Below are 15,955 nucleotides of genomic sequence, written 5' to 3' on the forward strand. Positions count from 1 at the left end.
TTAATTGTACAGTGTTATTTTCTATGATGTGAATGCGATGACCATAATATACTGATTTTTCCCCCGTTTTTTTGTAATTGTTGAAGATTAGTCACTTTACCTCTTACCAATTTCTATTTTTTAAATTTATGTTTCAATTGTTCGATTAATAAAGTCTAAAAATCTTCTTCAAAAATTAAACACTAAATTCGTCGCTGGTAAATTTAAAGGCGACAAAAAGCGACGATATTGGCGACAAAAAGCGACACCAGGAATACCGATTTTCTTCGATAGCAGAATATATCGACGAACGGAATACCAATTAGTGGCGACAGAGGAAAAACGACGGTGAGGGCGACTTCAGGAATAAGGGTGATCATCTGAACCAATTTCAAATATATATTTATACTCCATTTTTTATTTATAGGGTATAATATGTTCGGTTATTGGGATTTTTCTAAAGATGACCTTTTTGAATCAATTTTTAAATATGAAATTGAACGCAATCAATCAATGGTTTAGATCATTTCCATGCAAGCTATGCTAAAAATATACTCATTGTCATACATGTTTTTTGGCACGTTTAGTTACGATTCAATTAGGAAATTAATTGATCCAATTAATTTTTTTTTTAATTGAAGTGGCTTCAATCAAGAAAATTATAGTATCAATCACAGTTTTAATTGGGTATAAAATAAATACTTGATTAAAAATTCATAGATTTCAATAACAAAATTCAATTAATTTTTTAATGGATTCAATAAAAATTTAATTGATGTTGATTGATTGCAAATCTCAATTAATTTTTTAAAGAAAAACGTAACTATTACTTTCTTAACTGATGTAAGTTTTTAGTTTCACTAAAAAATTATTGTTTTAAATACATTTTTAATTAAAACAATAAGTTTTTAATTTTTGATGTGCCATCACTTTTTCAATTTAGTCTTGCGAGTTTTATTAAAAATTTATTTGAACAACTAACTTTTTAATTAAAAAAATTTTAAATTGGCATAATTAACTTAATGCCTGCCTTTTGATTAAAAAGTAATTGTATTTATTAATTTATTAATTGAAAAATTCAACTTCTATATTATTGTTGTTTTTGATCTTAGCTTAAAACCATGCATTGACTAAACTACAAGTATAGCTTAACCAACAGAGAAAAGTATGCTTATCAAATTTATCAAAAACAAACCCACCCCACTACATTCAAATCGATGGTTTGAGTTTGGCAAAGGAATCGGGCTACCACCTAACCTTAGTCAATGATCGGGCTGCCACCTAACCTTAGTCAATGATTGGTTTTAAGCTGAGATCAAAAACAACAATAATGATTGAAGAGAAACCAACAATAACAAACAAAACGAATTTCAACTTTTTTATTCGACATATTTTGGTGATATTTTTTCTGTGTAGTACCCAACATAAGGCTGGTACTAAGATTGTGTTTCGAAACCTAAATTACAGGTTTTTGATTTTCACCAGCAAAACACCAGCTTAGAAAATTTTATTTCAATATTCAGGTACTTTATTCGCTTTCTGCACTTAATTTTCTTTTTTTTAATAATTAATTCTAAACTAAATTTTACTGAATTGATGCGTGCGTTTGTGTCCAAACGTTAACAGGAGTACGTAAATTCTCGATAATACTACACAGAAAAAGGTAAACTGTAATTTAAACGGTAATTTAATGACCAGATCTACTTTTTAACTGCACTTCACGAAATTACATCCTCTCATAAAAGATATTTAACGAAAAGTATTACTATTTTTGAGAATCATACGAAATTTTTCTACTGCGTTAGTTCATATTGAACTTATGTGTACGGTCAATAAATTTTATATCCACGTTTAGTTCATAAAATATTTGTGACAAAAATGGAAAAATGTTCATCAATTAAGTTTAGCCATTTTATTTCCAATAAGTTAAATTTTTGTGTGAAATAATAAAATTTACTTGTTTCAGTAAAAAATCTTAAACTGAAAGCAGTTAAGAATAGTTCATTAACTAGAATAAGGCATGGAATTTTACTAATACTGTTTTCTTCGCTGGGTATAACAATTTACTAATGAACATGAAAATTTTATTCACTGATAACAAAGCATTCGTGAAAATAAATTAAAAGCAAATTTAGTAAAATTTCTTATAAAGTATACTGGATAATACTGACTTCCTTTATTATAGAAAGCTTATCATATATACAATAACACTTGGCATAGAAAAATATTTTAGTTCATTCGTACTAAGAAGTATTCAATCCATTCCAAACTTCAGACTTGTAGAATATAGGAAAATTTTCTATATTTCTTTTATCTGCCTGTAATCGATACCTATCATCGATGTAATCCATATGTTTGCACGTGGGTTGTTTTTTGCTTAGTTGGAATCGAGTTGTTATGGTATACGGGGGATTGTTAAAAAATAATATAGTTAAATAATATAATAAATTACAAATAAAATGTATAAAATATTTGTTATTTTAAATTAGTGAGAAAAATTTTTTTTTTTGAAAATTATTGAACATAAATAACAAAAAGTCTATCAATGTATATACGGCCGTAAGTTCGGCCAGGCCGAATCTTATGTACCCTCCACCATGGATTGCGTAGGAACTTCTACTAAAGGCTGTCATCCACAATCGAATTACTTGGGTTGCGATAACCCTAGCCGATGGCAAGGTATCGTAAAACTTTTTAACACTGTCTTCTAAATTGTAAGTTAGCCCATACGGGGTATATATTAAACAAAAAAAGGCCGATTAAATACGTATATAATCTAGTTTGACAAAATTTTCTATAGAAATGAAACCTTGACAAAATTTTCTATAGAAATAAAATTTTGTTTTGTTATCGTTGGTTTTGTTCTTTAAGCATTGTTGTTGTTTTTTTATTTCAGCTTAAAACCATACATTGACTAAACTACAAGAGTAGCTTAACCAACAGAGGAAAAGAATGTTTGTCAAATTTATTTGGGCAAAGCCCTATAGACTGCAAGATGGTTGGATGGACGCACGTTTCGGAATTACCACATTCCTCATCAGCATCCTCTACTTGCAGCAAAACTATCAACCAATTATCAGAATAAATTCAGGCAGTTTATTAAACCCAACAAAAACCACACTTGAACCCTCCGAAAAAAGGTTTTACATTGATAGCCGGCTTATGCCAAATAAATTCGAAACAAACATATCTCTTTTCCTATGCCACTGTCAAATCATCGATTTGAATTCACATGGCTGGGTTTATTTTTGAGCGTGCCTCCTCTTCTTTTTCCATTTGTTTTGTTTTGTTATCGTTGGTTTTGTTCTTTAAGCATTGTTGTTGTTTTTTTATTTCAGCTTAAAACCATACATTGACTAAACTACAAGAGTAGCTTAACCAACAGAGGAAAAGAATGTTTGTCAAATTTATTTGGGCAAAGCCCTATAGACTGCAAGATGGTTGGATGGACGCACGTTTCGGAATTACCACATTCCTCATCAGCATCCTCTACTTGCAGCAAAACTATCAACCAATTATCAGAATAAATTCAGGCAGTTTATTAAACCCAACAAAAACCACACTTGAACCCTCCGAAAAAAGGTTTTACATTGATAGCCGGCTTATGCCAAATAAATTCGAAACAAACATATCTCTTTTCCTATGCCACTGTCAAATCATCGATTTGAATTCACATGGCTGGGTTTATTTTTGAGCGTGCCTCCTCTTCTTTTTCCATTTGTTTTGTTTTGTTATCGTTGGTTTTGTTCTTATAGGAAAAGAGATATGTTTGTTTCGAATTTATTTGGCATAAGCCGGCTATCAATGTAAAACCTTTTTTCGGAGGGTTCAAGTGTGGTTTTTGTTGGGTTTAATAAACTGCCTGAATTTATTCTGATAATTGGTTGATAGTTTTGCTGCAAGTAGAGGATGCTGATGAGGAATGTGGTAATTCCGAAACGTGCGTCCATCCAACCATCTTGCAGTCTATAGGGCTTTGCCCAAATAAATTTGACAAACATTCTTTTCCTCTGTTGGTTAACTACTCTTGTAGTTTAGTCAATGTATGGTTTTAAGCTGAAATAAAAAAACAACAACAATGCTTAAAGAACAAAACCAACGATAACAAAACAAAACAAATGGAAAAAGAAGAGGAGGCACGCTCAAAAATAAACCCAGCCATGTGAATTCAAATCGATGATTTGACAGTGGCATAGGAAAAGAGATATGTTTGTTTCGAATTTATTTGGCATAAGCCGGCTATCAATGTAAAACCTTTTTTCGGAGGGTTCAAGTGTGGTTTTTGTTGGGTTTAATAAACTGCCTGAATTTATTCTGATAATTGGTTGATAGTTTTGCTGCAAGTAGAGGATGCTGATGAGGAATGTGGTAATTCCGAAACGTGCGTCCATCCAACCATCTTGCAGTCTATAGGGCTTTGCCCAAATAAATTTGACAAACATTCTTTTCCTCTGTTGGTTAAGCTACTCTTGTAGTTTAGTCAATGTATGGTTTTAAGCTGAAATAAAAAAACAACAACAATGCTTAAAGAACAAAACCAACGATAACAAAACAAAACAAATGGAAAAAGAAGAGGAGGCACGCTCAAAAATAAACCCAGCCATGTGAATTCAAATCGATGATTTGACAGTGGCATAGGAAAAGAGATATGTTTGTTTCGAATTTATTTGGCATAAGCCGGCTATCAATGTAAAACCTTTTTTCGGAGGGTTCAAGTGTGGTTTTTGTTGGGTTTAATAAACTGCCTGAATTTATTCTGATAATTGGTTGATAGTTTTGCTGCAAGTAGAGGATGCTGATGAGGAATGTGGTAATTCCGAAACGTGCGTCCATCCAACCATCTTGCAGTCTATAGGGCTTTGCCCAAATAAATTTGACAAACATTCTTTTCCTCTGTTGGTTAAGCTACTCTTGTAAAGGGTGATTTGTTAAGAGCTTGATAACTTTTTTTTTAAAAAAAACGCATAAAATTTGCAAAATCTCATCGGTTCTTTATTTGAAACGTTAGATTGGTCCATGACATTTACTTTTTGAAGATAATTTCATTTAAATGTTGACCGCGGCTGCGTCTTAGGTGGTCCATTCGGAAAGTCCAATTTTGGGCAACTTTTTCGAGCATTTCGGCCGGAATAGCCCGAATTTCTTCGGAAATGTTGTCTTCCAAAGCTGGAATAGTTGCTGGCTTATTTCTGTAGACTTTAGACTTGACGTAGCCCCACAAAAAATAGTCTAAAGGCGTCAAATCGCATGATCTTGGTGGCCAACTTACCGGTCCATTTCTTGAGATGAATTGTTCTCCGAAGTTTTCCCTCAAAATGGCCATAGAATCGCGAGCTGTGTGGCATGTAGCGCCATCTTGTTGAAACCACATGTCAACCAAGTTCAGTTCTTCCATTTTTGGCAACAAAAAGTTTGTTAGCATCGAACGATAGCGATCGCCATTCACCGTAACGTTGCGTCCAACAGCATCTTTGAAAAAATACGGTCCAATGATTCCACCAGCGTACAAACCACACCAAACAGTGCATTTTTCGGGATGCATGGGCAGTTCTTGAACGGCTTCTGGTTGCTCTTCACTCCAAATGCGGCAATTTTGCTTATTTACGTAGCCATTCAACCAGAAATGAGCCTCATCGCTGAACAAAATTTGTCGATAAAAAAGCGGATTTTCTGCCAACTTTTCTAGGGCCCATTCACTGAAAATTCGACGTTGTGGCTCGTTAGTAAGTCTATTCATGATGAAATGTCAAAGCATACTGAGCATCTTTCTCTTTGACACCATGTCTGAAATCCCACGTGATCTGTCAAATACTAATGCATGAAAATCCTAACCTCAAAAGAATCACCCTTTAGTTTAGTCAATGTATGGTTTTAAGCTGAAATAAAAAAACAACAACAAATAAAATTTTGACAAAATTTTCTATGGAAATAAAATTTTGACAAACATTTGTATAGAAATAAACTTTTGACAAAACTTTCTATAGAAATGAAATTTTGACAAAACTTTCTATAGTAATAATATTTGACAAAATTTTCTATGGAAATAAAGTTTTGGTAGATTATTTTTGGCGATATGGACCAATTTTTGTGTAATAAGTCATCGGCTATATATAACTAAAGACCGATATGGACCAATTTTTACATGGCTGTTAGAGGCCATATATTGACAAAATGTACCAAATTTCAACCGTATCGGATGACTTTTGTTCCTCCAAGAGGTTCCGGACGTCAAATCTGGGGACGGTTTATATGGGAACTATATATAATTATGGACCGATATGGACCAATTTTTGCATGGTTGTTAGAGACCATATACTAACACCATGTACCAAATTTCAACTGGATCGGATGAATTTTGCTCTTCCAAGAGGCTCCGGAGGTCAAATCTGGGGATCGGTTTATATGGGAGCTATATATAATTATGGACCGATATGGACCAATTTTTGCATGGTTGTTAGAGGCCGTATACTAACATCAGGTACCAAATTTCAACCGGATCGGATGAATTTTGCCCCTCCAAGAGGCTCCGGAGGTCAAATCTGGGGATCGGTTTATATGGGGGCTATATATAATTATGGACCGATATGGACCAATTTTTGCATGGTTGTTAAAAACTGTATACTAAGACCACGTACTAAATTTCAACCGGATCGGATGAATTTTGCTCCTCCAAGAGGCTCCGGTGGTCAAATCTGGGGATCGGTTTATATGGGAGCTATATATAATTATGGACCAATATGGACCAATTTTTGCGTGGTTGTTAGAGGCCGTATACTAACATCAGGTACCAAATTTCAACCGGATCGGATGAATTTTGCCCATCCAAAAGTCTCCGGAGGTCAAATCTGGGGATCGGTTTATATGGGGGCTATATATAATTATGGACCGATATGGACCAATTTTTGCATGGTTGTTAGAGACCATATACTAACATCAGGTACCAAATTTCAATCGGATCGGATGAATTTTGCCCCTCCAAGAGGCTCCGGAGGTCAAATCTGGGGATCGGTTTATATGGGAGCTATATATAATTATGGACCGATATGGACCAATTTTTGCATGGTTGTTAGAGACCGTATACTAAGACCACGTACCAAATTTCAACCGGATCGGATGAATTTTGCTGCTCCGGGAGGCTCCCCAAGCCAAATTTGGGGATCGGTTTATATGGGGGCTATACGTAAAGTGGTCCGATATGGCCCATTTTCAATACCATCCGACCTACATCAATAACAACTACTTGTGCCAAGTTTCAAGTCGATAGCTTGTTTCGTTCGGAAGTTAGCGTGATTTCCACAGACGGACGGACAGCCGGACAGACGGACGGACGGACGGACGGACGGACATGCTTAGATCGACTCATAATTTCACCACGACCCAGAATATATATACTTTATGGGGTCTTAGAGCAATATTTCGATGTGTTACAAACGGAATGACAAAGTTAATATACCCCCATCCTATGGTGGAGGGTATAAAAATAATCCCTTCATCTGTCTTTATTTTGGAATCTTCAATTATCAGGTAACATTCAGTGATGCTAACCTTGGAAAAATTGGTTTATGTGCATTATTGAAATCTACTTGAAAATATGTGTTAACGTTTGTCTTTGAAACTATTCTATAAATAGAACACATGCTTGTATGTATTTGTATACAAATACACATAATTATGTATGAATGGTAAACAATGCCACATTATAAGTATGTTGGCTATGTGGCTCAGTGGATAATGCAAGCATTTTGTAAATTGATGGTACGTGGTTCGGTCCTCCCTCCGGGGTGCAGCGAAAATTTTCTTGAAATGGATGAAATGTGCATTACATCAATACATCCCGTCATCAGTTTAGTTTGTGAATTGCTCTTGCTGGAATCTATTCTAACACGCAGGCCAGCAATTTCATCGATAGTAATTATTTCAAATTGCCAGCATATTAATGAATAATTAAATAATAGTTATATGACACCAACATTATGGAGGAAATCGAATTATACATGTAAAAATGTTTAAGATATTTAATGTTGCATTGATAGTTTTATTTATCAATACGTTTAATAATATAATTATGTTTTCAAACATCTATTGTTATTTTTGGGCTTTTAAGGTCAGGTATTTTAATGCGAATAAAAGATTAATTTATTCCATTTTTGTCATCCAACGTTTCGCTGGGCGATTCCAGCTTCTTCAGGGATGGTATTTTTATTGAATATTTAATCTTTCGTCAGGTTATTTTCTATTGCACTTATAAAGTTTTCTTATTCGCTAACATATGATATGAGACAAACACAAAACTCTATATAATTGCTGAAAATAATCGGATTTAAAACTAAATATCACAGAGCTTTCCTATTATCTAGATCACAGTTGAATATCGAACTGTGATCTAGATAATAGGAAAGCTCTGTGATATTTAGTTTTAAATCTGATTATTTTCAGCAATTATATAAAGTTTTGTGTTTGTCTCATATCATATGTTAGCGAATAAGAAAACTTTATAAGTGCAATAGAAAATAACCTGACGAAAGATTAAATATTCAATAAAAATACCATCCCTGAAGAAGCTGGAATCGCCCAGCGAAACGTTGGATGACAAAAATGGAATAAATTAATCTTTTATTCGCATTAAAATACCTGACCTTAAAAGCCCAAAAATAACAATAGATGTTTGAAAATAATTAAAAAGGTCGAATCGAAAATAAAATTATGTTTTGATTGGTATTATATTATTATTTTTGTATATCATTAATATAGTTTTTAATATTATTATATTTTTTACCGAAAGAAATTAATAAACTATATAGAAATTTAACGTTTACTTTCAGTTAGAACTGGTATTGAATTTCATACAAATTGTGGTTAGAAAATATTCTCAAAATTTTAGCTTTTAATTTGTCTCACATTGAAAACTATTTGAGAAATTATTGAGTAACGATGCATTTCAATTTGAAGATTACAATTGAGTAATTATTGCTGATGTGTTGAATTTTACTGTTGAGGGCAATGTCTGTTTTTTGTTGAGAACGCGATTTTCTCAACAATTTCTCAACTTGAATATTACCCTAATCCTTTGAAAAAATGTTTGAAAAGCTATTGAATTTTGGTATTTTTCAAACGTTTTCACATGGTATTTCATACATTTTTATGCACTTTCTGTACAGGACGATTCATACGCTTTTTTATAGTTTACAAATTCCCTGTATGGGGAATTTTATATAATTTCGTGTTGCATTTATGTGGAAGTAATGAATTTCGACGACAGTTTTTTTATAGAGAGAAACGTAAAGTACTTGTCCCCACTAAGAAAATATCCACCCTTATTCCTGAAGTCGCCCTCGCTCTCGCCATCGCTTTTTGTCGTCTGTCGCTTTTAAGTCGTCTCGTCATTCAATTGGTATTCCTGTGAAGTCGCGACGGCGACGGCGACGACGACGATTACTTTTTCTACCAATTACAATACTCGGTAATAAAGGCCGATATCACTAGAGAACAATCAGCTGATGTGCAAAAAATTAATTTTAATTTTTTCGGTTTAAAATATTTTTATTTCCGACGCAATTCTATGTCGAAAAATCAAGAAAAATATTTAATTTGGGGCAAGAAAATGTGGATATATATTCAAGGACAGTAAAAGCTTCCAAAACTATAAATATGGAGACGACGCTGAGACCAATGGTACAAGGTCATCATGAAAGAGAACAATCAGCTGATATACAAAACTGAATTTTAATTATTTGCGTTTAAAAGCTATTTGTTTGTTATCCAATTTTGACTTGGAAAATCAAAATAAATGATAAATTTGACTCGGGAAATCATTTAGATATCTACATTAGGACAATAACAACATCCGGCATATACAATTAGAACGACTTTGACATTATGTACCCAAGGATCATTCAAAGTTCGTGAAGGGCACATTTGTTATCTAATTTTGGTGCTAAATAAAATACATTGGCCTTGAAGGGTTTCTATTAAAAATAAATGGAATTGAAAACAACACTTTTACTTTAATTGTACAGTGTTATTTTCTATGATGTGAATGCGATGACCATAATATACTGATTTTTCCCCCGTTTTTTTGTAATTGTTGAAGATTAGTCACTTTGCCTCTTACCAATTTCTATTTTTTAAATTTATGTTTTAATTGTTCGATTAATAAAGTCTAAAAATCTTCTTCAAAAATTAAACACTAAATTCGTCGCTGGTAAATTTAAAGGCGACAAAAAGCGACGATATTGGCGACAAAAAGCGACACCAGGAATACCGATTTTCTTCGATAGCAGAATATATCGACGAACGGAATACCAATTAGTGGCGACAGAGGAAAAACGACGGTGAGGGCGACTTCAGGATTAAGGGTGATCATCTGAACCAATTTCAAATATATATTTATACTTCATTTTTTATTTATAGGGTATAATATGTTCGGTTATTGAGATTTTTCTAAAGATGTCCTTTTTGAATCAATTTTTAAATATGAAATTGAACGCAATCAATCAATGGTTTAGATCAGTTCCATGCAAGCTATGCTAAAAATATACTCATTGTCATACATGTTTTTTGGCACGTTTAGTTACGATTCAATTAGGAAATTAATTGATCCAATTAATTTTTTTTTTAATTGAAGTGGCTTCAATCAAGAAAATTATAGTATCAATCACAGTTTTAATTGGGTATAAAATAAATACTTGATTAAAAATTCATAGATTTCAATAACAAAATTCAATTAATTTTTTAATGGATTCAATAAAAATTTAATTGATGTTGATTGATTGCAAATCTCAATTAATTTTTTAAAGAAAAACGTAACTATTACTTTCTTAACTGATGTAAGTTTTTAGTTTCACTAAAAAATTATTGTTTTAAATACATTTTTAATTAAAACAATAAGTTTTTAATTTTTGATGTGCCATCACTTTTTCAATTTAGTCTTGCGAGTTTTATTAAAAATTTATTTGAACAACTAACTTTTTAATTAAAAAAATTTTAAATTGGCATAATTAACTTAATGCCTGCCTTTTGATTAAAAAGTAATTGTATTTATTAATTTATTAATTGAAAAATTCAACTTCTATATTATTGTTGTTTTTGATCTTAGCTTAAAACCATGCATTGACTAAACTACAAGTGTAGCTTAACCAACAGAGAAAAGTATGCTTATCAAATTTATCAAAAACAAACCCACCCCACTACATTCAAATCGATGGTTTGAGTTTGGCAAAGGAATCGGGCTACCACCTAACCTTAGTCAATGATCGGGCTGCCACCTAACCTTAGTCAATGATTGGTTTTAAGCTGAGATCAAAAACAACAATAATGATTGAAGAGAAACCAACAATAACAAACAAAACGAATTTCAACTTTTTTATTCGACATATTTTGGTGATATTTTTTCTGTGTAGTACCCAACATAAGGCTGGTACTAAGATTGTGTTTCGAAACCTAAATTACAGGTTTTTGATTTTCACCAGCAAAACACCAGCTTAGAAAATTTTATTTCAATATTCAGGTACTTTATTCGCTTTCTGCACTTAATTTTCTTTTTTTTAATAATTAATTCTAAACTAAATTTTACTGAATTGATGCGTGCGTTTGTGTCCAAACGTTAACAGGAGTACGTAAATTCTCGATAATACTACACAGAAAAAGGTAAACTGTAATTTAAACGGTAATTTAATGACCAGATCTACTTTTTAACTGCACTTCACGAAATTACATCCTCTCATAAAAGATATTTAACGAAAAGTATTACTATTTTTGAGAATCATACGAAATTTTTCTACTGCGTTAGTTCATATTGAACTTATGTGTACGGTCAATAAATTTTATATCCACGTTTAGTTCATAAAATATTTGTGACCAAAATGGAAAAATGTTCATCAATTAAGTTTAGCCATTTTATTTCCAATAAGTTAAATTTTTGTGTGAAATAATAAAATTTACTTGTTTCAGTAAAAAATCTTAAATTGAAAGCAGTTAAGAATAGTTCATTAACTAGAATAAGGCATGGAATTTTACTAATACTGTTTTCTTCGCTGGGTATAACAATTTACTAATGAACATGAAAATTTTATTCACTGATAACAAAGCATTCGTGAAAATAAATTAAAAGCAAATTTAGTAAAATTTCTTATAAAGTGATAATACTGACTTCCTTTATTATAGAAAGCTTATCATACATACAATAACACTTAGAAAAATATTTTAGTTCATTCGTACTAAGAAGTATTCAATCCATTCCAAACTTCAGACTTGTAGAATATAGGAAAATTTTCTATATTTCTTTTATCTGCCTGTAATCGATACCTATCATCGATGTAATCCATATGTTTGCACGTGGGTTGTTTTTTGCTTAGTTGGAATCGAGTTGTTATGGTATACGGGGGATTGTTAAAAAATAATATAGTTAAATAATATAATAAATTACAAATAAAATGTATAAAATATTTGTTATTTTAAATTAGTGAGAAAAAATTTTTTTTTTGAAAATTATTGAACATAAATAACAAAAAGTCTATCAATGTTCGTGTTTGTGTATAAAGGAAGAAAACACAAATAGAAAAATAATCCCTTCATCTGTCTTTATTTTGGAATCTTCAATTATCAGGTAACATTCAGTGATGCTAACATTGGAAAAATTGGTTTATGTGCATTATTGAAATCTACTTGAAAATATGTGTTAACGTTTGTCTTTGAAACTATTCTATAAATAGAACACATGCTTGTATGTATTTGTATACAAATACACATAATTATGTATGAATGGTAAACAATGCCACATTATAAGTATGTTGGCTATGTGGCTCAGTGGATAATGCAAGCATTTTGTAAATTGATGGTACGTGGTTCGGTCCTCCCTCCGGGGTGCAGCGAAAATTTTCTTGAAATCATAAATTTCTAAATTGTATATTGTAGAAGATAAAGTGCAAAATAGGCCATGCAGATACAAAATGACCACCCAGAAAAAAGTGCTTTCGAACCTAAAGGAACAAATTTTCATCAATTAAGTTTAGCCATTTTATTTCCATTAAGTTAAATTTTTGTTTGAAATAATAAAATTTACTTCTTTCAGTAAAAAAATCTTTAACTGAAAGCAGTTAAGGATAGTTCATTAACTAGAATAAGGCATGGAATTTCACTAATACTGTTTTCTTCGCAGGGTATAAGAATTTACTACTGAACAAAAAAATTTTATTCACTGATAACAAAGCATTCGTAAAAATAAATATAAAGCAAATTTAGTAAAATTTCTTATAAAGTGATAATTATGACTTCCTTTACTATAGAAAACTTATCATACATTGTTTTCAATTCAATTCATTTTATTCATCCAAAATTTCATAGGTTTACATATAGTATTGAAGACAATTTTAAGATTTTATCTATAAGATATTGAAACAAATAAAGGGTGATACGGTCAAAATGTGGTCAATATAAACTTGACGTATTTCTTTCAATTTTGCATTTAAAAAACCTGAACACCCCCATTTTGAAGGTGTGTGTGTAGAATGTTGCACCTATTTTGATTTTGGAATTCACTCTTCAGTTGTCAAAATGCCGTCCAAGCAAGAAGAGCAGCGTATTAAAATTTTGCTCGCGCATCGCGAAAATCTGAGCTACTCGCATGCAAAGCTGCCAATATCTCTAAAAGTTGCCAAATCAGCCGTTACAAATGTAATTAAAGTGTTTGGGGAACGTTTGCCGACAGCCAGGACATTATGTACCCAAGGATCATTCAAAGTTCGTGAAGGGCACATTTGTTATCTAATTTTGGTGCTAAATAAAATACATTGGCCTTGAAGGGTTTCTTTTAAAAATAAATGGAATTGAAAATCAACACTTTTACTCTAATTGTACAGTGTTATTTTCTATGATGTGAATGCGATGACCATAATATACTGATTTTTCCCCCGTTTTTTTGTAATTGTTGAAGATTAGTCACTTTACCTCTTACCAATTTCTATTTTTTAAATTTATGTTTCAATTGTTCGATTAATAAAGTCTAAAAATCTTCTTCAAAAATTAAACACTAAATTCGTCGCTGGTAAATTTAAAGGCGACAAAAAGCGACGATATTGGCGACAAAAAGCGACACCAGGAATACCGATTTTCTTCGATAGCAGAATATATCGACGAACGGAATACCAATTAGTGGCGACAGAGGAAAAACGACGGTGAGGGCGACTTCAGGAATAAGGGTGATCATCTGAACCAATTTCAAATATATATTTATACTCCATTTTTTATTTATAGGGTATAATATGTTCGGTTATTGGGATTTTTCTAAAGATGACCTTTTTGAATCAATTTTTAAATATGAAATTGAACGCAATCAGTCAATGGTTTAGATCATTTCCATGCAAGCTATGCTAAAAATATACTCATTGTCATACATATTTTTTGGCACGTTTAGTTACGAGTTTTGGTGGAGAAATCGAACATACACACAAAAAATTTTCTGATTCCATTAGGAAATTAATTGATCCAATTAATTTTTTTTAATTGAAATGGCTTCAATCAAGAAAATTATACATGTCTGTTCTGGCTCACACCGCATTGTAATTATGTTTTGATTGGTATTATATTATTATTTTTATATATCATTAATATAGTTTTTAATATTATTATATTTTTTACCGAAAGAAATTAATAAACTATATAGAAATTTAACGTTTACTTTCAGTTAGAACTGGTATTGAATTTCATACAAATTGTGGTTAGAAAATATTCTCAAAATTTTAGCTTTTAATTTGTCTCACATTGAAAACTATTTGAGAAATTATTGAGTAGCGATGCATTTCAATTTGAAGATTACAATTGAGTAATTATTGCTGTTGTGTTGAATTTTGCTGTTGAGGGCAATGTCTGTTTTTTGTTGAGGACGCGATTTTCTCAACAATTTCTCAACTTGAATATTACCCTAATCCTTTGACAAAATGTTTGAAAAGCTATTGAATTTTGGTATTTTTCAAACGTTTTCACATGGTATTTCATACATTTTTATGCACTTTCTGTACAGGACGATTCATAAGCTTTTTTATAGTTTACAAATTCCATGTATGGGGAATTTTATATAATTTCGTGTTGCATTTATGTGGAAGTAATGAATTTCGACGAGTTTTTTTTATAGAGAGAAACGTAAAGTACTTGTCCCCACTAAGAAAATATTCACCCTTATTCCTGAAGTCGCCCTCGCTCTCGCCATCGCTTTTTGCCGTATGTCGCTTTTAAGTCGTCTCGTCATTCAATTGGTATTCCTGTGAAGTCGCGACGGCGACGGCGACGACGACGATTACTTTTTCTACCAATTACAATACTCGGTAATAAAGGCCGATATCACTAGAGAACAATCAGCTGATGTGCAAAAAATTAATTTTAATTTTTTCGGTATAAAATATTTTTATTTCCGACGCAATTCTATGTCGAAAAATCAAGAAAAATATTTAATTTGGCGCAAGAAAATGTGGATATATATTCAAGGACAGTAAAAGCTTCCAAAACTATAAATATGGAGACGACGCTGAGACCAATGGTACAAGGTCATCATGAAAGAGAACAATCAGCTGATATACAAAACTGAATTTTAATTATTTGCGTTTAAAAGCTATTTGTTTGTTATCCAATTTTGACTTGGAAAATCAAAATAAATGATAAATTTGACTCGGGAAATCATTTAGATATCTACATTAGGACAATAACAACATCCGGCATATACAATTAGAACGACTTTGACATTATGTACCCAAGGATCATTCAAAGTTCGTGAAGGGCACATTTGTTATCTAATTTTGGTGCTAAATAAAATACATTGGCCTTGAAGGGTTTCTATTAAAAATAAATGGAATTGAAAACAACACTTTTACTTTAATTGTACAGTGTTATTTTCTATGATGTGAATGCGATGACCATAATATACTGATTTTTCCCCCGTTTTTTTGTAATTGTTGAAGATTAGTCACTTTACCTCTTACCAATTTCT

Source organism: Haematobia irritans, chromosome 3, assembly GCF_050003625.1.
Source record: "Haematobia irritans isolate KBUSLIRL chromosome 3, ASM5000362v1, whole genome shotgun sequence".
In the NCBI taxonomy this organism is placed as follows: Eukaryota; Metazoa; Arthropoda; class Insecta; order Diptera; family Muscidae; genus Haematobia; species Haematobia irritans.